Source organism: Lissotriton helveticus, chromosome 7, assembly GCF_964261635.1.
Source record: "Lissotriton helveticus chromosome 7, aLisHel1.1, whole genome shotgun sequence".
NCBI lineage: Eukaryota > Metazoa > Chordata > Amphibia > Caudata > Salamandridae > Lissotriton > Lissotriton helveticus.
Genome location: NC_136068.1, coordinates 272467591 through 272491907, shown reverse-complemented (window position 1 = coordinate 272491907; position 24317 = coordinate 272467591). Strand labels below are relative to the sequence as shown.

At 46.0% G+C, this 24317-nt stretch overlaps 1 pseudogene; it reads left to right on the top strand.

Annotated features, from left to right (window-relative positions):
* Positions 1 to 15752: 15752 nt before the first annotated feature.
* Positions 15753 to 17451, top strand: LOC144771354 (18S ribosomal RNA; annotated as a pseudogene).
* The last annotated feature ends 6866 nt before the right edge of the window (positions 17452 to 24317 follow it).

Below are 24317 nucleotides of genomic sequence, written 5' to 3'. Positions count from 1 at the left end.
CGTCCGCCTCCCACCCTTCCGATCCAAAGCCACCGAGATCATCTGCGGCATCCCCCAGGGCTCATCCCTCAGCCCGAAGCTGTTCAATGTCTACATGGCCCCCCTCGCACTAGTGGCCCGCCATCAGGACCTCAACATCATCTCCTACGCCGACGACACCCAGGTCATCCTCTCCCTCACCAAGGACCCACACACCGTCAAAACCAACCTCCACGAGGGAATGGAGGCCGTCGCCGACTGGATGAGGAGCAGCCATCTGAAGCTGAACTCAGACAAGACGGAGGTCCTCATCCTCGGATCCACCCCTGGGACGACTCCTGGTGGCCGACCACACTGATAACAGCACCAACACCCACCGACCATGCACGCAATCTAGGATTCATCCTCGACTCCTCCCTCTCCATGTCTTAGCAGGTCAATGCGTCTCCTCCTCCTGCTACAACACCCTCCGCTTGCTCCGCAGGATCTACAAGTGGATACAGACCTAAACAAGAATAACGGTGACACAGGCGCTCGTCAGCAGCAGACTGGACTACGGAAACGCACTCTACACAGGAATCCCAGCCAAACACCTATGACGACTGCAACACATCCAAAACGCCTCTGCCCGACTGATCATCAACATCCCCCGCTGCAGCAACATCACCCCCACCTGAGAAACCTACACTGGCTCCCCTTCCACAAGAGGATCACCTTCAAGCTCCTCACCCACGCACACAAAGCACTCCACAACATCAGACCAGCCTACCTGAACAGCAGACTCAGCTTCCACACCCACACACGCCAGCTCCGCTCCACCAGCCTCGCCCTCACTGCTGTCCCCCGCATCCAACGAACGACCTCCGGTGGCAGATCCTTCACCTACCTCACCGCCAAGACCTGGAACACCCTCCCTACCCACATACGGCAGACCCAAGACCTACTCACCTTCAGAAGACTCCTCCAGACATGGCTCTTCAAGCTGTAGCAGCACACGCCTGCATCCCTTCAGCGCCTTGGGACCCTCACGGGTAAGTAGCGCGCTCTACAAGTACTTTGATTGATTGATTGAAGGATTACCCTGGTCATGTCCAGCCCCCTACCCCGTCCTTGTCAGAGATACCTACAGACCTTAAATTGGATAAAATACTAGAAGCCATAGCGGACACCCATCAAGACCTGCGTACTGGGTGGATGAGGAGGTGGTTGGACTGGGACTGAAACATGAGGACCAGCATAAACTAGCTTAAAGCATCACCCATTCTCAGCAGGAGATCACAGATTTGCACCCAACTGTAAGTAACTGGTGGGGCAGGTCCGCTCCCTCACAGCAAAGGTGCAGGAACTGGAGGCCCGAGTGGAGGACTCGGAGAGGCACTCACGACACAACAATCTGTGAATAGTGGGCGTCCAGAAAGGAGCAGAAGGAACTTACCCTGTGCAGTTCTTTGAAACCTGGCTATCGCACAGGTGCCCCCTGGCCAATTGTAAACCCATTTTCTAAGTTAGCTTGCACACTGGGTCCTGGCACGGTGGCCCCCAGGGGGATGCTCCCCTCACCCTGTAGTGGCCCATGTAATGAACTATAGTGACTAAGGCACAATACTGCAAGCCACCAGATAGCACATACCACTCCAGTATGAAAACATGAGGGTGTTCTTCTTTCCAAATTACACCATGGCAGTGCAGCGATGCAAGGCCTCTTTCTTGGGGTATACAGCCTTTACAACAAAACTTTTACAACAAACTACCATTACAACGCAACTTTAACAACGCAAACCATTACAACGCATAGCGCTGGGGGGCGCTCTAGGATAGGGAATAGGTTTAATGTACTATCCAACACCTTCCCTACTATCCACGGGGACTGGAGTTGGAATAATAAATTAAACTATTCACTATCCAGCGCCCAAAAGCATTATGCGTTGTAATGGTATGCGTTGTAAAACTTGCGATGTAAAGGTAGGCGTTGTAAAAGTATGAGTTGTAACATCATACATCCCTTTCTTGGGGGTCAAATGGATGCTCAGACAGATTGGACTCTGTTATTTGCTGCTTTTCCCAGATAGACTGAAAGTTGTAGTCGTAGCAGGAGCTATTTTTTCGCAGTGTCAGGAGAGGCATGGAGCAGAGACGATACAAGACCTCCACTATGCCTTCGCCTGCACCCCAGTGGTGCACTGCCTGACCCCCATTCTGCAGGAACCACAGGGCTTGTGATCCTGGTGGTGCAGAGGTTTGCAGGCTCCTACCCTGGAGCAGGCCTGGGAAGAAAAGGCTTTGGCACTGAAGGCAGCAGTTAATCTGTAGGCGGTCTGCAGATCACCATCAGGAAATGTCTCTGTAGATGGCGCAACTGATTTGGACTCCACTCAAGGTCAAGGTCAAGGTCAAAAGACAATAATGTGGGGGTCAACTCCTCAAGGATCTCCCATAGGCTATCATGCCTAAGTGAATCAAATGCCGGGGTTAGGTCCACGAAGACCAGAAACAATCTACCTTTATTTCCCGGTTAACATGGCCAAATTTAAGCACTGCTCCACTGTGCCCAGCCCCTCGCGAAAACCATATTGTAAATCTGATAAAACCTGTGTTTCATTGGCTCAGTCTTGCAAGCGTTCCAAAATCACCCACCCCACCACTTTAACCAAAGAGTCAAGCAGGGAGATCGGTCTGTAGCAAGCCGGGGTTTGACGGCCTCCTTTTTTAAAAATGGGTACAATTATTGACTTCCCCCAGGTCTTTGGAAGTCGGGTTTGGCAGCTGGCATTGATGACCTGCATTATGATTGGCCACCAAAGAATGGTGTTAGATTTAAACAAGTCCACAGGAACACCATCTGGGCCCAGGGCTTTGCCAGTCTGACTTAGGCTAATGCTCTATTTACATTGTCTAAAGTAAATTTTAGATTAACATTAACATAGTTACTCACTGCACTACCATTGTCCTGAGGGAAGGGTTATCTGGTCCATTGTATACCTGTGAAAAGTGCCTGATCCATTCCTCTTCCGTGATGGTGATTTCTGTTGACGGGCAATCTCTAGGAGTTAAAAAAGGTGCCCTTACTGCCCTCCAGAAGGCTGCACTGTCTCTCAACATTGCTGCAGAGTGTAGGGATTCCCAAGCTTCCTCTCTCATGATATTCTTTCTTTCCTTGATTACCTGCCTATATTCCAATCTAGCCCTCCTGACAATATAAAAAATTCTTGACTGCCTGTGTAGTTCAAGCTTCAAGTTGAAATACGCTTGTGTACACGTTGGGCCTTATTTATGAAGGCCTTGCGCCGCCGGTGCGTCACTTTTAACATGGGAAATAGTGACGCACCGGTGGCGCAAGGCCTTCATAAATAAGGCCCGTTGTATTTAACCAGCCCATATCTTTGGTTTTGTTGCGGCGTTGGGCAGACAATAATTTCCTGAGCTCATTAGATATTTCAATATAGGATGATACGATCCTGTCATGAAGGGCCAGTTCACTTAGGTAAGTTTCAATGGCAGATTTATACTTATTCACTAGACGTGTTGTCATTGCCATGGTGTTCACTATTGACCATTTCAGAGTATAGCCATTAGTTTTGTCAAGTTTAATTTCACCAATACCCGTTTAGGTAATCTTGCTTCTTTTCAGATTGTTTAGTAGCAAGTTAACCCTTAAGCATAAGGGTTAATGGTCGCTCAGAGGGTTGTCTCCAACCTCAAAAGAAAGTGCATAATTGCATGAGACTAAAATATAATCTATTGTAGAGACCAGACCCCTTCCATTAAAAGTAAAAGGCATTGGTGATGGAGAGCAGACAAGCTCATTCACAAAACCCAGTTCAGTGGAAGCGAGGAATTCATTAAACAACTTCCCCACCATTGTGTGGCAGAAATGGGCATTACTAAGATCTTCTTCGTTCATGTGGCCACATATTCTATTAGCCTCAAAGGGACCCAGTGCACAATAAAAAAATCTCCCATCATAATTATTATAACGAATGTCTGACAAAATATCGAAATCAAAAATATCGAAATACAAAAATATCGGAACAAAAATATCGAAGTCAAAAATATAGGAATCCTATCCCTAACAAGGTAAGTACAAAAATATCGAAAAAATAATATCGTAGTACAAAAATATCGATATTAAAAATATCGTTTTTTTAAATGTATTAATAATAATGTAAAAATAATTATAAAATACATATAATGTTACAAATATTAAATAAAAATATTAAAACATAATTAAAAAATTAAAACTAATACATATACATTTAAAATAAATTAAAAACTTAATAATTTAATGTAATTTTATATTTTTTAATTTCATTTAATTGATTTAATTTAAATTTATTTTATTTTTACCCTGTACGACTGTACCCCAAAACCCCAAAACTGACCCTGAACCCTAAAAATACCCCTTTACCCAAAAACCCAAAACTGACCCTGAACCCTAAAAATACCCCTTCACCCATGAACTGAAAACTGACCCTGAACCCTAAAAATACCCCTTTACCCAAAAACTGAAAACTGACCCTAAACCCTAAAAATACACCTTTACCCAAAAACTGAAAACTGACCCTGAACCCTAAAAATACCCCTTTACCCATGAACTGAAAACTGACCCAGAACCCTAAAAATACCCCTTTACCCAAAAACTGAAAACTGACCCTGAACCCTAAAAATACCCCTTTACCCAAAAACTGAAAACTGACCCTGAACCCTAAAAATGCCCCTTTACCCATGAACTGAAAACTGACCCTGAACCCTAAAAATACCCCTGTACCCATGAACTGAAAACTGACCCTGAACCCTAAAAATACCCCTGTACCCAAAATTAATTAATATTATTTAATTACCAATTAATTATTAATTAAAATATGTACAAACATATATCAATTAATTAATTATTATTAAATTACTTCCCACCCTATTCCCCTATAAACCCACAACCCGCTACAGTAGTAAAAGACAATATTTAATAAAATAACATTAAAAATAAATAATAAAACATAATAAATACAATATAATATACACTAAATTTATTTAAAAATTGATATTAGTAACATCAAAGTTATTAATTTCGATATTATTAACATCGATATTTACAACTTCGATATTACTGATATCATGCCAATATCGATATTTAGACTGTCGATATTACTTACCTTCGATATTTTTGTATATCGATATTTAAACTTCGATATTTTTGCATATCGATATTTAAAAATCGATATTTTGTCTGTGTACCATTATAACATCTAATAGGCTTGTGTTACAAATCCCACTCAATTCGGCACCCAAGTTTCTCAGCAGCTGATTAAGTTCTTCTGGGGCCGTGTTGTTATAGAAGTTGACTAAAACTACAGATTGGTTACCCCTAAAAAATAGCTTACCTATCTGGTAAAATATATCCCCCAGAGAAGTCCCTATTTTATTGATTGTCAACTTGTTAGATATGTATATACAAAGACCTCCCTTAAGTCTACCTCCTAGCCCCTTTACAGCGTGGGTATCGAAGGTTTTAAAACCATTAATATGGAATTGTTCACTAGACCAGGTTTCCTGTAAACAAAGTATGTCACAGCTCTGGATTTAGTTACACCATACTGGGTTAGTTATCTTAGACCGTAGTCCTGAGATGTTCCATGAGATGACTTTAGTATAAGGCACACCATTATTTTGTGGGTGGGTCGGTGGGACGAGCCCATTACTATTAGAATTATCAATACAGGCTACCTCTGGTTGTTGTGCAGGGAGGCTCCCGGTTACAGACAGGGGGGCCTCTTTCTCTTTGATGTTTCCCTCTCTAATACATCCTCCTCCAGCCGTTGCTGATTTATATCCCTCTCTCGGTCAAACTGTTCCATGTGACAGTTGTGTACTGTGAACCCCAGACTACAATTCCCTGCTGACCCAACCTCCCAAGTTAAGTGTGGTGCCTGTCGAGTCAGTCAGTCAATATCCCCTAAGGTACTAAAAACATCAAATCGGTTATTAGTTGGGGTGGTGCACCTTTGTTGTACCACCCCAATGAAATTCACTCCCTCTGATCGCTGAGGTATAGGTCAAGGGGGTTGATAAAAGTAGCCCATGGGGAGGATATTTATCCCCATATTGGTTACAAACCTGGAGCCTACCCTTTCTAATATAGTTCGAATCATTTCAGGGGAACTAAGCGTTAACACAACACAGTCACCTGGCATAGACTTGGTAGAGCTCCCAATCCAGCCAATTCTCCTGGCCATCTTAAATCCAGTAAACAGTTTGTTAGTTAGACCGGTCCTTTCACCTAAAAAGTGAGGCAACCTATTTCTTAGAGTGGACGAGTGTTCTTCCTCACCAACTGATAATGGAGGGACATATGCCAGGATGACTGTATATGGTGTAGCTTGCGGGGGAAGGTTTAAAGTCCTCATCTCCGGCGTCTTTCTCCAGGTCTCATTTGGATGTCTTGGTGTGGTTGAGGGTTACCCCTAGTGCTTGGAGTTTGTGTTTCTTCCCCAAGGGTCAACCGCATAAGGGCCCTTTGCCTGCTGATTTTCGTTTGCCTCTCACTGAAAGATGTGTGTATTGAGTCCACTTAATTTTGTGATAATTGTGGTACACTTTCTCCCGTCACGTCTGATCTTACTGGATCGTGTATACTTCTCACAGTTGAGTGACCCTGGTTCTGTGAAGCTCTCCCACCCGTACAATGATCCTTAGGTTGACTACCTGATGGAGCCCCATACGTTCTGCACACACATGGGATATAGCGATCTGGTGGAATCGAGGTTACAGAATTCTCAAGATTAGTTAGCCTCCCTTCGATTTGCGTGAGTACTGCATTTTATGGATTCAAAAGACCCACTATAGTGGCTTCCATCATTTTCCAGTACTACTCCTGCTCAATGTCCAGAGTTAAATTTGTGCGCCCTGGGGTGTCCTGGGTTGTATTTAACTCCTGGTTGATTTCCCTCTCCGCCGTTTTGGCCTTACCGCCCGAGCCTTTAAAATATGACTTTGTTTATTAAGACCCTGCCCCCTTTTCTTCTTGGACAGGGGAGCAGGATTACTGCCTTCTTTGGTTTTAGCTTTCTGTCCTCTAGTGGTCAGAGTCAGAGTTTGCGTTGTGCTCCTTGGCCACAGGGGGGTCATTATTATCCAAGCCACGCGCCATGGTTTGCAATGGGTCAATTAGAGAGCTATCGGAGTCGTGGGTATAGCTTGCTGCTGGTGTGGTTATTACGGAGCGAGTATGGGAAAATTGTGGCTCTAATGAGAGTCTGCACTCTGTGAGATGTATTTCATGTATTAATGCAGACTCAGCCCTGATTAAAAAGGCATCTAGAGTCTCAGCCACTCCCTGGCCAGTGAGCGATTTACGTCTACTCATGTTGGGAATCTTCTCGATTTGTCTGTAATAAGTAAATATTAAACTGTTCCTTTGTGCATGCTCAGAATTTAATAAATGTAAAAACTCTTACTTAAAAATGTCGATGGTGTGGCCCAGCCCGCCTCCTCCAGTCGCTGATGGGTGCAGACGGTCCCGCCCTTGGCCCGGGTTTCACCCGGGCATGGCCCACGCTGCAGGAGTACCGGCCACCCTTTATGCGCCTCCTGGCGCTGGAAACAAGTGTCAGTGCCTCCCTGGCATATAGGACTGTGGGAGATGGAGTTCTCACCACTGAATGTGGGCTGGATGCGGGCTGGAAGTCAGGTAGCAAACAACACGGGCTCCCGTGCTGCAGGAGTCCCAGCAGCCCTTTATGTGCCTCCTGGCGCTGGAAACAAGCGTTAGCGCCTCCCTGGCGTGTAGGACTGAGAGTGATGGAGTCCTCACCACTGAATGCTGGTTGGATGTGGGCTGGCAGTCAGGTAGCATAGAACACGGGCTCCCACGCTGCGGGAGTCCTGGATGCCCTTTATGTGCCTCCTGGCACTGAAAACAAGCATCAGCGCCTTCCTGGCACGTAGGACTCTGGGTGATGGAGTTCCCACCACTGAATGCAGGCTGGATGCGGGTTGGCAGTCAGGTATCAATTAGATGGCAAACAACAGAGGAGAGTGAGGCGCCTTCAGATGCCTCTCACCTTGGTCTCTACCATTCACTAATTTTCACCTTATCGAAACCAGTCAGTCTTAACTTCTGTTGATCTCTACTGAATCATTATTGGAATACGGGGAGCCCAACTGAGTCATTGCTGGAAGCCCGCACCCCAGCCTGAGCTTTTCCGATGACTTGACCTCGCAGCTTGGCATCTCTACTCATTTCACCACAAGCGTGGACTCGGTGATACTACCAAATGTGTTGCCACAGACAGTGGAGGAAAACAGCGTGATCACAAGGAGACCCACAGCTTGCAGGATGCTGGCCAGAGGAACTGTTGCTGGCAGGATTGGGCAAAATCCTCTTCAGTGAAAGGTTTGTGGCCCCATTTTCAAATGAAAACAGAGTTACTCCCTGTGTTATACCCCCATTTTGTGGAGTGAATTGGTAGCGCAGGCTAGGAGGTCACTCTGCCAGATTACGTGTTTAAACCTTTGTTTTCCCCTCATCCAACATGCCGGATGCATGCTGGTTAGCGCTCTAGTGTAGCACTCCTTTCGATAGCACAGCTGCATCCTGCCCACGCCGACAAGCAACGGCGCACTTCAACTGAAGATTTTGCCGGACTACAGGGTATCCTGGGTTTCTCTTGGAGAAGCTGGGATTTTAATCTAGATTTTCTTACCCATCTCTAGAATCCCAAACCCGGCCGATTGAACTTTTTCCTTGTTCTAGAAGTATAAAGAAAGATCTTGCATTGATAACTTTAAACTGCTTCCATATAAATCCAAATGAACTCAAAGGACCACTGACTATCACTGAAATTTTAAAGATTTATTACAAAGCCAAAAATGTTTGAACATACAAGCATCTCAGCAAACGATTCAAAAAGTAAACTGGCACTAATACAAACATAATTCTACGCAAGAGTCTCAGACGACTCAGAATAAGCAACAAAGTCAATTTGAGTAACATTAGGCAACCAAGAACAGTCCCAGCTTGAAGTTTGGACTGCATTTACAAAAGGGGAAAAAACTATTAGTCTGTCCCTACACTATTCTAAAGTGACATCCCTACGTAACATTCCCATCAGACAAGAATAAAGGTGTCAGCGGTGAAGTCTTCCAAAGAAGTACCGTCACCCCTTGCTAAGCCAATAATCTACCATTGAGTTCGTTCTAAGATGCTCCTTCTACACCTCACTCTACCTAAGTTCCCAAGACGCTCTCTCTACAGCTTACTACATCCTGCTCTATCGAGAAATAATGATGGCCTTATGTTTATGTAGATACTTAAGTATATGCCAACCAACAGCTAAACTGCCAAAATATAGAACACATGCAGATAATCATGGTGCATAAATGACCATTTAGAATCCGGTAAGCATTACTATTAACAAATCTTTGTGATAAATCCAAGTCAATAGTAATGAGAAAAGATGCCTTTTAAGGGCCTCATCTATGAGGCCCCTAGCAGCACGTTTGTACCACTGGAACGTCACTTTTTTATTTACAAGGCCACGTAAAGCCCCTTTCACGCAGAGCACTGTGTGAAAGAAGCGTTCCATTGGTGCTGCTGTGGGTGTTCCCACTCAAAACCCATGGAATCTGAAGCATTTCCAGATTTACGTGAAATCGTAAACTGGGAATGCCTCTGAATCTAATGGCACAACGAGAAGACATTTTTAATTTCTTCTTGCTTTTTCCTTTTTCTATGTGTGCTGCAGAATGCAGCACACATAGAAAGAGGAAATCGCATGAATTAATTTCGCAACGCATGCACCCTTGCACCATAGTGCAGAGGTGCCTGTGTTGGCGTATGGCAGCCCATTGCGCGCCGGCGCAGGGGAAAAGGACAGGAATTGTCAAGATCTCACATATAAAGTACATTCCTGCCCTTTTGTTTTGACATAGGGCAACACAGCAAGATTCCTTGCAGTGCTGCCCTACACCAAAACCTCCTAAATTAGGCCCTACGTTATTAGCATGTGTTAGCAGCAAAACAAGTTATTTTGTTTGTGATTACCAAAATTCCACTTCATCTACAGATGATAGATAACTCTTCCCAACACTATGAGCCCGATTAGGATGGCGGGCGGATGTAACCCTATCCAAAACTGACCGACTGACTAGTCGTCCGTCAGTGATCCCACCATATCGATTAAGATGCGACTGCCTGCAAGGTAGTCGCACTGTGTATTCTTTGCATTGTGGCGGGTGCTGCTAGCTTCAGCACCCCGCTGCAGTGCAAAAAATGCACCCTGTACATATCCTTGCACTCCCCAGTGCCCACATCCGAGGGCCAGGGGGCAAGGGGGGCCTAATACAGGGTCCAATAGTCCATTTCCGCCTGCCTCTTCATGATGGGTTAACCGCCATGAACAGGCAGGCGGAAAAGGACATTGTTATCCCATTGGCAGTGCCTATTAGGCAGTGCCACATTGTAGGGAATACAGCCCCCTCCGTAGCACCAGTGGGCTCAAGGAGCCCGTTGGATGCATGGCGGTCAGTCTTTCCGACTGCCACCCATCCGCCTGCCATTGAAATATGGTGGGCAGAAATGATGGGTCTGATGGCGGTGGGACCGTCACCGATAGGCTGTCGGTGCCAGTCCCACCATCATCCTAATCGGACCCTATGTTCTTTGCTAGCAAAACATGGATATGAACTAATCAACATTTTGAAAATTATCAGAATATCATAAACCTGATGTGGATAAGGACCCTAAATATATGCTAGTGAAGGTGAGATTAAAACATCTAAACAAAGAATGTCTTAGTCTATCCCCATCGATGTACTGAATACATGATATGTACTCTTGTCTAACATGGGTAAAAAAAGCCCCTGTTCCAGATTTGCAAAACTAACAAAATGCATCACACTAATCAGGAATGTTATTCAGCTAAACTGGTATAAAGAAAATGTATTTTAAAAGAAATATGAGTTTTGTGTAGTAGCTGCAGCTTTAGAACTTTAAAAGGTTTTCATTCAAATTGTATCACATAAATCAATAAACCAGGATATTTGTATTTCAGATTTATAAACCATCTCGAGTCTACATTTAGGAGTCCACTTACGGTATTGTATTTAATTCTAAAAACAAGAAACCAAGCAGAGAAAGACACACAAGCAAAGATAACATTAAAGGTAAGCATATGAAGTCCTTGTCTGTGTCATGTATATATGTAGATTTTCTGAGAAATGAAGAATTAGAAAAATACGATAACATTATTTTAATGGTCAAATATCTACTGTAAAAATGATCAGGTAGGATATGTTTGCCTTGCTATTCATGAAATGAAATTACAGATTTATTGTGTACAGAAAATTCCTTAAATGTAACTCCTTCAGTTACTTGTTTATACTTTATGAGTCGTATGAAGGATTCAAGACATAGAATAAAAAGCAAAGGGGAAGAAGTAAACCCTTAACTTGTGCTAGGATGTAAATCAAAATAAGCAGAAGGAAAACCATTAATGAAAATTCTAACTTTATGTTCAATATATAGTTTACTATTCATCTTAAAACGTTTGATGTCCAAACCTGGACATAGTTTTAAAAATGTTAGACTAATTAATCCAACCAAAGACCTTTTTTGTGGCATGTGAATGGATAGGTAAAATGACTTAAAAAAATGATCTTTTAAACAATTTTCACATTGCTAGATACTGATCTGCCCTTAACAAAATCAGAATTGTCATATTTTAGCCAAATGATGAATAAAGGTTTTTAAACTGGCCACTGATTTTTAGCAACATCTTTACTATCACTGTTAAAAATAACAACATCAGTCTATGATTTGTACAGTATCTATTATCTTTCTCCTGCATAGCAATTAATATAAACACAATTCCTAACCATGGTTCTTTTGCTTCAGAGTCATTGAAGAAGGAATTAAAATATCTATGGGTCCAGAATCTAATAAATGTGCGAAAGGAGAAGAAATATCTACAAACATTCATCAGGACCAGAGGCAATGGCCACCCCTTCTAAGGAAACAGTTTATGCACTTCATCAAGTGAGATAACTTTATTCAATTCAGTAAAGTCTGAACCTTAATAAACATATTCAGGGAAGTTATAGAATTAATTATCAAGGTCCTACTGAAAAAATCGGAAACTTCAAAGCATAGCTGTATCTAATCACTTTAAAGGAATTTTGAGAACTATTCATCCGAACTAAAATTACATCAATATTAATTTTAATTAATTTTGACTATATTTACCTTCTGAAAATGGAACAAACCTTTCTATGCCTTCTTTTATCTATCATTATAGTTAATTCTTAAAGCATTGAGTCATGACTCAAATTAATTCAGTCTTAACGTTTATGAGATCCAGTAACATGGCAGCAAATTTCTAATTATAGAAATAAGGTTTTGCAAATATTATCTCCTTGTGTGCAGCAATCATTTTGCTACTTAAAATAGTATAGAAGCTCAAAGAGAAAGTTAGAGGTTGTTGTGTTTTTAAAATATGTACCTGGTAGAACGGTAATAGAAGTATCTAACTTTGAAAAACCTTCTGAACTTTTATTGGATTGCCTAATCTCTAGACCCATACAACCCTAATATTTAATAAAAAGTAATATTAAGCATTATAAAGGAAAATGTGTAGGTGTTAATACAAACGTAATGCAAGAGAAGTAAATAGTCCAATTTTCATAGCTGCATCATCATCATCATGGATCAATTACATTTTAGAGTGAGGATTAACCAGGGAACCTATCATGATAAGGAAATATATAACTCATAGTGAGGAAAGAGTAGTAGTTCAAGTGATAGAACCTAGACCTGAAGACAAATAAGAGAAAAATAAAACCATGGAATTTGAAATGCCAAAGACATGAAGGTTTTGTACACATTCCAAAATATAAATTCCTCTAAGCGTTCTCCAGAGAGATATATACACTTATTCCATTATGCATCTTTCTGTTTTTAAGGTGTCTATTTGTATTTGTGATAGATAAACATCAGTTTAGTCTTAATTTAACTGCCAGATTATTGATATTGTTTCCATAGTGAATCACTTGTCATTTAGGCTGTAAAGTGTAATCCCTCCATCCTTTTGGTTTAGTCACAGTAGATCCCTATTTACCTTTCATATTGTTAGAATTATCAGATGATTATCAGAATATAAATGTTCTATTTGCAATAGTCTAGATCTCCCCATACACCAAAAAGAGGGCCTTATTTAGATCTTAGCGTTAATGGTCCAGCTGCCGCTTTTCAAATCAGATTTTCCGCCCACCTACTTGGCATTCTGCCCACTGTTTTGAGATGTTGGTGGGTCTATGGATCAAAGACTGCCCTAGACTCTGCCAGTATTGTTCACCATCTAAATATAGCGGATGGGACTCTGTCAGCTCTACGGAGCACTTGAAACCATCACCTTGGATGGATGGCAGGAGTCCCGCCAGATCTACATCAGGCCCATTGTTGGGCCTATATGGCTAATTTTGGGCTGCTTGGTTGGAAACACCTGACCGTAACCCTTGTCATGGCTTCCGAACCACAAAGCAGAAGGGAAGGGGCTCCACCGGATCAGGAAGCCAGCAGGCCCAGGCGTGCAAGGCCACCAGGGCCCTGGGCTCACTTCCCTGGCTGGCGGTGTCATAAGGAGCCCGAGACAGGGTCCCTCGGGCCCAGGGATGCTGCCCCTGCTTGGCTAGGTTGGGAAGCTCTGACAAGATCCCCAGTGGTCCCTGGGGTGGAGGCCCCATCCTGAGCTCTGTCTGTGGCTAACTGTGTGGTAAAGTGCACAGGATGGGGTCCAGTATGTCCAGCTAGGCCTCCCAGTCATGGATGGGTCCAGAAGCTCCTACAAAGCGCCAGACCATGCGGGGAACGTGCCCACCCTGGCCTCCATCCTCCAACCTGCTGCACCATGAAAGGCCGAAAAAAGGGTATCCCCTTGGATCTGGGGAGCCCCCCCCCCTGCTTGGCTGGGTTCAGAAGTTCTGATTGGGGCCCCTGGCAACCCTTGTGAATTAATCCCCTGTCCTGGGGCACCCCACAAGGCAAAGCACCTGGGACAGGGTCCCACAGCCCCAGTGCGGACTCCGCTGCTTGGCCAGGTCCAGGAGATCAGGCCGGGCCACAGGCCCCTGCTGGGCCCTAGCGTGGGTGCTCCTGCCCGGGCTCCACTCTCCAGCCTGCTGCACCACCAAAGGTCCAGAGCAGGGGCCCACTAGGCCAAGGTTGGCTTCTCGGCTTGGTCGTGTTCAGAATGCCCTACCGGGACCCCCTGAGGGTACTGAAGTGGGAGCCCCCATCATGGGCTCTGTGCTGGGGTGCGCTGGGTGGCAAAATACCTGGGACCGGGTCACAAAGGATCGGGGAGCCTACCCTCTGTGGCTGGGTCCATGAGCTCCGACCAGGCTCCGGGACTCTGCCAGGCCCTGGGATGGGGGCTCCCTCCTTGATCTCCGCCCTCCAGCCTGCACACCGCCAAGGGCCCAGGAAGGGCCTTAGGAAGGCCTCCTCTGCTCTCCCCAGTTCAGGAGCTCTGACAAGTGCCCCTGATGGGCCATAGGCTGGGAGCCCTTGTGCTGGGGCCCGCCGTGTGGCAAAGTACCCAAGATGGGATCCCATGTGCCAGGGAGGTCTTCCCCACTTTTTCTGGCATGTTCCATCAGGCCCCCCCCCCCCAAAGCCCAGTGCCTGTGCCCCAGCTGTTGCTCCAAGTACCTGGGATGCAGCATCCTCAACCCTCAAAAGACTAGCAGAAGCCCTTTCAATAAGGCATGGTGTGACGAGATGGCCATCCTTCGAGCCAGGCCATATGGTCTCTCCAAGCGACCTAGGACATCTGGTCGCATGCAATGCTTTCCATTGGGGCGTTCAAATGGCTGAGCTACCCTGAAAGACCCGATGAGGGCTCATTTGCTTCCTCAAGCCCAGCCAGGGCTCCAGAAGGTAGGGGGTGTTGGCGGTCTCCTCTGTCACTCAGTGCGCACGGATTACAAGGAAAAGGGGTAGCCTTCCTCTGGATTACTAGGGACTAGTACTCCAGAGCCCCTTGTTGTCCAGAAGTTATCACCAGAGCATGGGCCGGCTCACCCAGTCACCCGGGGGCCCAGGTCCGCACCTGCTTTCCAGCCCTGCCTCATGGGCCTTTCATCTGATCCTGCCTTCTGCGAGCGCAGGCAGGGGGGCAAAGCCAAGATCCCTGCACAGAGTAGCCTGCTCAGGGAGGGTCGGAGCATCCCCATGTACTCCAATTGATTGGACATGCAGTCTGTTTAGGGATGGACTGCTTGGCGAACCTCAGCTCTTGTTTCAAGCAAAGAGCTTCCACCTCGCCAGGGACCATCATACTTGAGGGCTTGTTGTTTGTGGAGGCCTTTCCCTTACCCAGCAGAGAGACGGTTGAGTATCCTGGGCAGCTTGTGCACCCCAGCGTTCTAGCCATAGTGGAAGGGGTTGGTGGCACCTGGTTCTGGATGCCGGCTGGCGGTCCAGACCATGCTTCACGTAGTCACCCTCCTCTGCCCAGTACATTTCCCCAGCAGATCTGAAAGACAGTTCTGTGGAGTGTCTCAGCTGCTCAGGCCGGGACACCTGTGTCTGGCTCAGGCTGCACCTCGGCCTGCCTATCCCTTCCATGTAGATGGCCTGGCCCACCGGTGCCCATGCAATAGCACCTGTTTCCCCAGTAAGCTCCCCTCCCAGGTTGGTGGGCTTCCACAGCAGGCTCTCGAGGGGTATGAAGGACAGTCTGGGACAGGCAGGCAGCTCTCCATCCCCATCTGGCAGGTGCGGCTACCTGGTTGATTCTGCCAGCAGCATATGCTTGTCTCAAGGATTAAGCCATGCATGTGTAAGTATACACAGCCGGTACAGTGAAACTGTGAATGGCTCATTAAATCAGTTAAGGACCCTTTGATCATTCCATCTGTTACTTGGATAACTGTGGTAATTCTAGAGGTACATGCCGACAGGCACTGACCTACCGGGATTCGTGTATTTATCAGACCAAGACCAATCCGGGCTCGCTCGGCTGCTATGGTGACCCTAGATAACCTTCGGCCGATCGAATGTCTCTGTGACAGCGACAATATATTTGGATATCTGCACTATCAACTTTTGATGCTACTTCCTGTGCCTACCATGGTGACCATGCGGAATCAGGGTTTGATTCCGGATAAGGAGCCTGAGAAACAGCTACCACATCAAAGGAAGGCAGCAGGCCTGTAAATTACCCACTCCTGACTCGGGGACATAATGACGAACAATAACAATATAAGAAGTTTTTCGAGGCTCTGTAATTGGAATGAGTACACTTAAAATCCTTTAACAAGTATCCATTGGAGGGCAACTCTGAGGCCACTAACCACGGTAACTCCAGCTCCAATAGCTTATATTAAAGTTGCTGCAGTTAGTAAGCTTGTAGTTGGGTCTTGGGATTGAGCTGGTGGTCCGCCATGAGGGGAGCTACCTCCTGTCCCAGCCCCTGCCTCTCTATACCCCCGTAATGCTCATTACTGAGTGTCCTGAGGATCTAAAGTGTTCACTTTGAAAATAATTGAGTGTTCAAAGCAGATTGGTCATAGGAATAATGGAATGGGACTCCAGTTGTATTTGTTGGTTTTCAGACCTGGTGCCCTTATTAAGAGGAACGTACGGGGGCATTTGTATTGTGACGCTAGAGGTGAAATTCTGGTCCCGGCACAAGACTATCCACAGCAAAATCATTTGCCAAGAATGTTTTAATTAATCAAGAGTGAAAGTCGGAGGCTTGAAGACGATCAGATACCGTCATAGTTTTGATCATAAACAATGCCAACTAGCGATCTGGTGGCGTTATTCCCATGGCCAACCAAGCAGCTTCAGCGACACCAAAGTCTTTGGGTTCCAGGGGGAGTATGATTGCAAACCTGAAACTTAAAGGAATTGATGGAAACGCACCACTAGGACTGGTGTCTGTAGCTTAATTTGACTCGAGAAACCTCACCTGGCCCAGACATGGGAAAGACTGATAGATTGAAAGCTTTTTCTTGATTCTGTGGGTGGTGGTGGAGCGATTTGTCTGGTTAATTCTGATAATGAATGAGACGCCTCTATGCTAACTAGTTATATGACCACCCCAGAGGTCGACGTTCAACTCCTTAGAGGGACAATTGGTGTTTAGCCAAACAAGAGTGAGCAATAATAGGTATGGGATGCCTTGATTGCCCAGAGCAGGACGTACCCTACACTGAATGGATCAGTGTGTGTCTACCCTTCGCCGACAGGTGTGGGTGACCCGCTGAACCCTGTTCATAATTGAGTTTGGGTATTGCAATTATTTCCCATGAACAAGGAATTCCCAGTATGTGCAGGCCCTAAGCTTCTGTTGATTAAGTCCCTGCCCTTTGTACACACAGCCTGCCACTACTACCGATAAGATGCTTTAGTGAGGTCCTTGGATCTGCCCCGCTGGGGTCAGCAATGGCCTTGTTGAACCTGCTGAAGGATAAATAATGACAGTGTGGCCTGAGTGCCTGAGTGCACTAGCCTGAAATGCTTGGCCACCTACCAGATGGAAAACACAATGTAGATGCAGGGCCCAGCTCTGGCCTCACACATCCTAGCCGGCAAAGCAGCCTGTGGCCACCATGGTGCTCTGGTGAGGTGTGGGCGTGTGGTGAGATCCTCCACCGGGGAGGACCCGATGATGTACATGCGAGGGATTGGGGATGGGGCAGCCTGATGCCCCAGCCACTTGTGGAGTGCCATGAAAGGAAATCCCTCCCAAGATGAAACTCACGCTCACCTAGCATGAGAGGAAAACCGAATGGCAGTGCCTCCCCAGGCTGGGAATACCCCCGAAGGCCCTGTTGCCCCAGGCTCTCCCATGTCAGATTCCAACCTGACCGGATTTTGTGTGACAGACAGGCAGCCTTTTTTCGGGGGCAGGACTGCCATGATGAGAAGGAGAAAAGGCTGGGAGGGGACCCTGCCTCCTCTCAGTGGGGGCCGTGTGGTATGGGGAGACACCCGGCTCTTCCCTTCTGGTGCGTTTGACCAGGGCAGGGGGTGGGCTACCTCAGCTGACCTGGTATTGCTTCGGCTGCCGCCCAAGCTGCGGACTCTTGACTCTGCAGGGGTCCAGCCCAGGGTAGATGGCCAATATGTGGGGGGACTCTCCCTCGTTGTCAGATACCTGGTTCGTCCCAGTTATGTGTGGCTGCCCAAAAAGTTTGAAGACTCACAAGGCCTCTCCCGGAATGACAGGCGGAAGCAGGGCTGCCTGGCTCTGCTGTTCCGGGAGCCCCCTAACATGTGGGGGGTCCGGGCTCCCATGCCAAGTGACTGCAAATGCTCTTAGAATCATGGAGGTCAAGAGTGGAAGCCTTGATGGTGCGCAAGGCCATCTCACCAAGCAGGTGCGGGCAGACAGATGGTGCTGCCTTCCTCCCGCCTCTCCGGTGCCTGCAGGTGGGCAAATGTTGCGAAATGTTGCCTGTGTTTCTTGGTGTTTGATCAATTAGCTCGCACATCAATGAAGAACGCAGGAAACACTTTTCATCAACACTTTAAACTCACCTTGCAGCTCCAAATTCCTCCCAGTGCTATGCCTGTCTGAGGGTTGCTTTATCGTCAATTTCCCCAGGGTTTTCCAGGGGCATGGTTGGGGCTGTCTTATGGTAGCTCTGCTCCCTTTGTCCCCCCCACAAGGTCATACCCCCAATTGCCCATCGCAGGATCCTGTCTCTGGTCCTGTCACAGAGCTACACTGTTCAGTGTTCAGCTTTTGTCTCCATCCGTAGGTGCCCATGCAACCCTTTCTACCACACCCAGGGATGGGTCCCTATGCCCCAGGCTTGAGGGAAAAATGTGGGGTGTGCGGACCCATGGAAAGCTACTGCCACCATGTGCCACCTGGCACGAGGGCCTCCCCTCCTGTATTGCACAGCTAGGTGTAGGGACGGGGACAAGATCCCTTACAGGTCAGCCGTGTGACCTGATGGTCGGAGCAGGATCTCTAAATGGCCCAGCCCAGGTTATTTGGTCGCTGAGTCATCCCAGGCCATCTGGTCATTGGGCCGAATGACCAGATGGCCTGGCGGGTTGACCGATCAGATGGTTGGCTGGTCGGCTGGTGAGACTAACTCCAACTTCTGCCCCCTAACCAGGATTCTGTCCACTTTGAGGGGGCTTAGAAGTCGAGGAAAATTGACTTCCCAGGCAGACCTGTTGGTAGAGGATGTGGGGTAGGCTGGGCTTAACCCTCCTGACAATCTCTACCCAGCACAGGGTGGCTGTTCACCGGGGAGGTAGTGCCCTCGTTCAGAGCTCCAACAGGGTGCGGGTCCCATGTGCTGGCCCTCCGTGCAGCAAAGTGCGCAGGAGGAATGGGTGAAATGGGCTCCGCGGTCTCGGACAGAGCGACCTGCCCGAGGCCATCCAGACCGTAATGTACGTGATTTAGATCTTGGGGTAATGGTCCTGCCATCACATTTCCATCTTTTTCCCCGCCCGCCTCCTCGGTGGTCCATCCACTGTATTGAGATGTTGGCAGGTCAATAGATGAAAGACTGCCTGAGTCATCTGACTCCAACAGGATTGTTTGCATACTAAATACGGCAGGCTGGACTCCTTCAGCACTGCTTAATAGTGGAAATTGCCACCACACACAGATGGACGGCAGGAGTTCTGCCTGAATCTAAATCAGGACCCATGTACTTTAAAATTGTTTCAGGCAAATAAATCATATAAGGTAGGTCGGTTTATTATAATGAAGACATTTTAAAAGACTTATAATACAAAGCTGTCACTCATATGTCAACCAGGCATCTTTCAAAGTTAAATTAAAGATATAATATCTTCTTCAGCAAATTAGTTACAATAGGCATCCTATAAAGCCACACTATTCATATGATTACACTAGACACCAAAACCATAATTATAAGGTACACAACACTGGGGTGGGTTTACCAAACAATAGATTTGCATGTAAATTTACATGTACTGCTGTTACCATGCATTACAATCGCCCATGTACTGTGCGCATACAGCCTCATGGAATGGGGGAATGACTTCATGGGTTTGTGTACTAAACTGGAGTGGTAATTGAAGGGTATGAGAATGAACTTCAAATAATAATCACAAACCTTTTCAGGGTGATCCTTTGAAGTCACTAAATAAACCTGGCGTAACCCTCTGGTATCTTGGTACAAAGCTGTCAGGTTTAAACTTAGAGGCAATGTGTAAATTAGTTCACCTTGGTGGAGAGTTTAGGTTCTGATGTAGACACTTTTAAGGAGAAAAAGAAACTGTCTATCGGTTGTTGGCGGGGCGAGCTGCAAGCTGGATTCAAAACAAGGATTCTCAATGTCAGTCCTGGTGAATCCATCCATGCTCCGATTTAGAATCTCTTCCTCATTTTAGATCTCCTTCAGTGGGGCAAACTGGCAAGTTGAGGCCAATCAGCAATTCAATGTCAATGTTTGCGGTTTTGATGGCAACAGGCAAAATGTAGGCAACAAGTTTCTAAGACCCACTTCCTCTAGTTTGGGTACAGGAGGAGTGCACTCTAAAATGAGTCAAGGGTCCAGAATATGGAGGGCACAACTTAGGGGTTAGGACTCACTCCAACAGAGACAACAGAGAGTAGCACTAGGGTCCAGGGCAGGTCCAATTGGATCTGATCTGCTTGCCAATTGTAGGGAGAGAGGCCTCTGGAGGCTTGCTGTGTTCCCGTAGCTGACAGAGGAGGTGAGCCTAGTGACTGTTGGAGTCACTGCTCTGGCCCTGGGTACAAGGCAAGCATGACCAGTCTTCCTCCAGGTTCTTATGAAAGCAAGGCAGCCGTTCACCTGATTCCTCACTGATCCAGAAGTGTTTTAAGAAGGGGTTTATGCAATCCAAATGTATGCCCACTACTAGCCTGTGGGTGGAGGGCAATCCTTATCCACCATCTAAACAAATTTGGGTCAGTTCATCCCCACCCACTGGGTTTGGAGTCAGTCTGCTTAGAGAAACAAAAGGGAGACAGGCCGAAGTGTGAGCATTCTCTGCCAGTGACAGGGTAGGCATCATTGGAAGCTCAGGACTAGGCTGGATGCAGCCCCCAGGCCATCCTGCCAAGGCAGGAAACCACTACCCCACTCCCTGAGACTTTGGTCACTGTCTGGGAGCAATACACATCACACCACCGGGGAACCATCAGGGGTCAGGTGACAGCTGACTCTGGTGTGAAAGCCTTTTCGATTTAAGAAAGTAAATTGGCAACTTTCTAAAAGTGTATTTCCCAAAATAAAATCTGACTTTGGGGCAGCTGTGACTTCTTGTGCTTTGGGACATGCTCAAGAGGATTACAAATATTTGAGCTATTATCTCCCATCAATAGAGCGAGCAAGGGGTAAGACAGTAAGAGCCAGAGCCACCGCCATTTATAGCTGCTGGTGACTACGAGTCCTAGAAGTGCCACAACTACACATCTGCATCTGGTTACTGACTACCCACCCGGGCAAAACCGTGAGAAGGGCCAGCCCTGTGTGCTTGTCAGCGCCTGGCCCTCCCTCTGAGCTCTCTAATACCCTGAGCAAGTCTACTGTCCCGACATCATGCTGAAGAGAAAAAATGCTTCAAGAGACTTGGGTGGGCGAAAGACTATTACTTTAGATTCCTTTCTTGCATGGGCCACAAATATCCTCACTAAGGAAATTGAACGTACCGAGAGGCATCTCTCCTTAGAAGAGGTAAGGAGTGGATTGCCAAGTCCCACTATTCTTTTGCCATCAACAACAGAGGGAGCATGGTTAGAGCCTGGGCCCTCTATCACTCCCATAAGACCAATTCTAAGATCCATTGAGGTGTGCAGTCCTTCTCGAAAGACCTCTTTGACAACAGAACCCCAAAAGGGGTTACAAGACACTAAGGGGACTAAGGCAAAGGGTTAAGTATCTATTTCTCCGCCAGTTTCCTCCAATGCAGATGATCTGTATCACAAGATGGAACATTTGTTCACCTCACCTTTGCAACCATTAATTAATAGACTCGAAACTGTAGAGGCTTGCATGACCCAATTATTGAATAACTTCACAAGTAACATGGTGAGTGGTGCTTTTACACATGTATTGCAGTTTCAAGTACCACCTACCAGAGTGAACGATAGTCCAGAAGGCTCAGAGTCAACATTAGCCACAACTAATACCCTCCTGGAATGGATGTTAGAGAGTTCTCAAATATCCTTAGCAAACTGGGGGGGTTTCACATCTCAGTTGCAGCCGAGATGTCCTATTATCCCCAAAAGCAAAAATCCCCCATCACTAGTATGCAATTCTGTCCCCCTGTGCCCTCTAACTGTTAAACCCCCTGTTTGAGTAGCTCTTGAGGAGGAGGTCTGTTTCTAGGATGTGAGATGAAGGAAAGGGCTAGCCGACAGATTTTGGTGTTGGGAAGGCCCACATTTTGGATTTACCCCCAGACGCATACCCCTATGATCTGATCCTAGCTAACGTCCCTGAATTGAAATCCCCACATAGCAAGACCACTGACCAGCTGAACTACAAGGCATCACACTGGTTGGAAAAAGCCTGAGGAGATGATTACGGTCTAAGTGGACATATTGTATTGATAAGGAAAACTCACTGGGTAGGGTTATCTCTTAAAACAATAACAGGAGACTGTGCAGTTGTAAACTTTGATGACCAAAGATAAGTGGTTGCTCTTTTACAGCAGCTCCCTTCCCCTCCGTCAAGAATGTCCCAAATATTTGTCCTACTGTTAATGTTTTTCTACAAACCAGGGCCCTATGCTGCCTCCCCTACAGGTCCTGGGAAGCTGACACCTTCCCCACCAGTCAAATGCATTCCTCATAGACCTGAATTGACGCTATGGAACAGATATGCACCTTTGGATGGGTTTAACACTTGTGATTGAATGGATACAGAAATAAATGAAGCAGTGCCAGATGAGGGTGAGGTGGGCCGAAACCCCCCACGGTTTCCTCCTCTCAATGCAGTAGGTCATGATGTGTCAATGAAATTTGTATTTTGGACTATTGCAGGCTTGAAGCGAAAACGGGCTAACCAGGATTGGGTTAGGGAAGTTGCTAGGTATGATCATGTATGTCTCCATGAAACATGGGAGGTTGAGCCCAGATTTTAAGATGTGTTCCAATCCCTCCACACACCTGCCATCCCATCTAGGGTGGGCGGAGCCAAAGGTGGCATCCTTCCTTTGTTAGCAAATAGTTTTATAATGATTTCCCATATTTTCATTGTTTAGTCAGTGGGGGGAGTAAGGATTTGGATTTGTTAATTTTTTACTTTTACAATCATTGCTTCACTGGTGATACTACTCAGATAGTTTTCTCGCTTGAGTCTGTTATCGGATCCATCGGTTCTTACCATTCCAAACCTTTGTACATACTCTGGCTGGGAAATGTTAATGCCCACTATTTCCCTATGTTGAATAAGGCTGTGTGTGGCCTAATGGACAATGAAAGTGACAACTTGATTCACTTTGCATATAATGAATACAGTGATTTTTTCAATGGCCTCCTGATGAAAATGAACCTTGTGAAAATGAATGCGGTGGATAATGAACAGGGTTGCTTGTCTTCAACTTTTAGAGGCCCAGAGGGTGGTACTGCGTTAAAATATATAACTGCCTCAGAAGCTGCTTGCTGTCTCCCAACAGAACCTGTGGTGACACATCTGGGTTCAGTGATCACTCCTCACTTTCATGTTCTTTGAAGGTGGGGGTATATCTAATAATAATAATAATAAAACCATTTTTAGAGCGCCTGGTTACACTCAAGACGGTGTGTCCCCGCACTAAAGATTACTGCTGCTCCAAGGGAGGCAGAGATCCAGAAGCGAATGGCCCAGAATAGAAGAACACGAAGGCTTAATTTACGTGGAAAGAGAAAGGTTTTAAGTCTCAATCTGAATTTAGCTTCAGAGGGTTCCTAAATCTAAATACCAGAATAATATGGCCCCAAGGAAGAATGGCTTCATGCTTAGATTGGACAAAGTGGATAAATCTAGGTTTCTCTCAGGGAATTTAAGATGGAACTACACAGAGGTTCTCACATGTTTATAACCTGTGGTCCCCAAGACAGATTATTTAAGATTTTACTGAGGTTCTGTTAAACATAAAACAATTTATCTTTGGCAATGCTTGAGTATCAGACGACGCTGTTTGATATGAGCAATTGATTAAATATATGATGTTATTAACCTACGATTTTGACCACTACGACTGAATGAAAGTATTTTCTCTTTTGTCCTATGTATTTTAAAGAAAGTGGCTTTTGTTATGTGTTCGATAACATTGTTTGTTTTAACTATAATCTTAGCAATTGAATGAACTGATATCCATGAGATATGTTCAT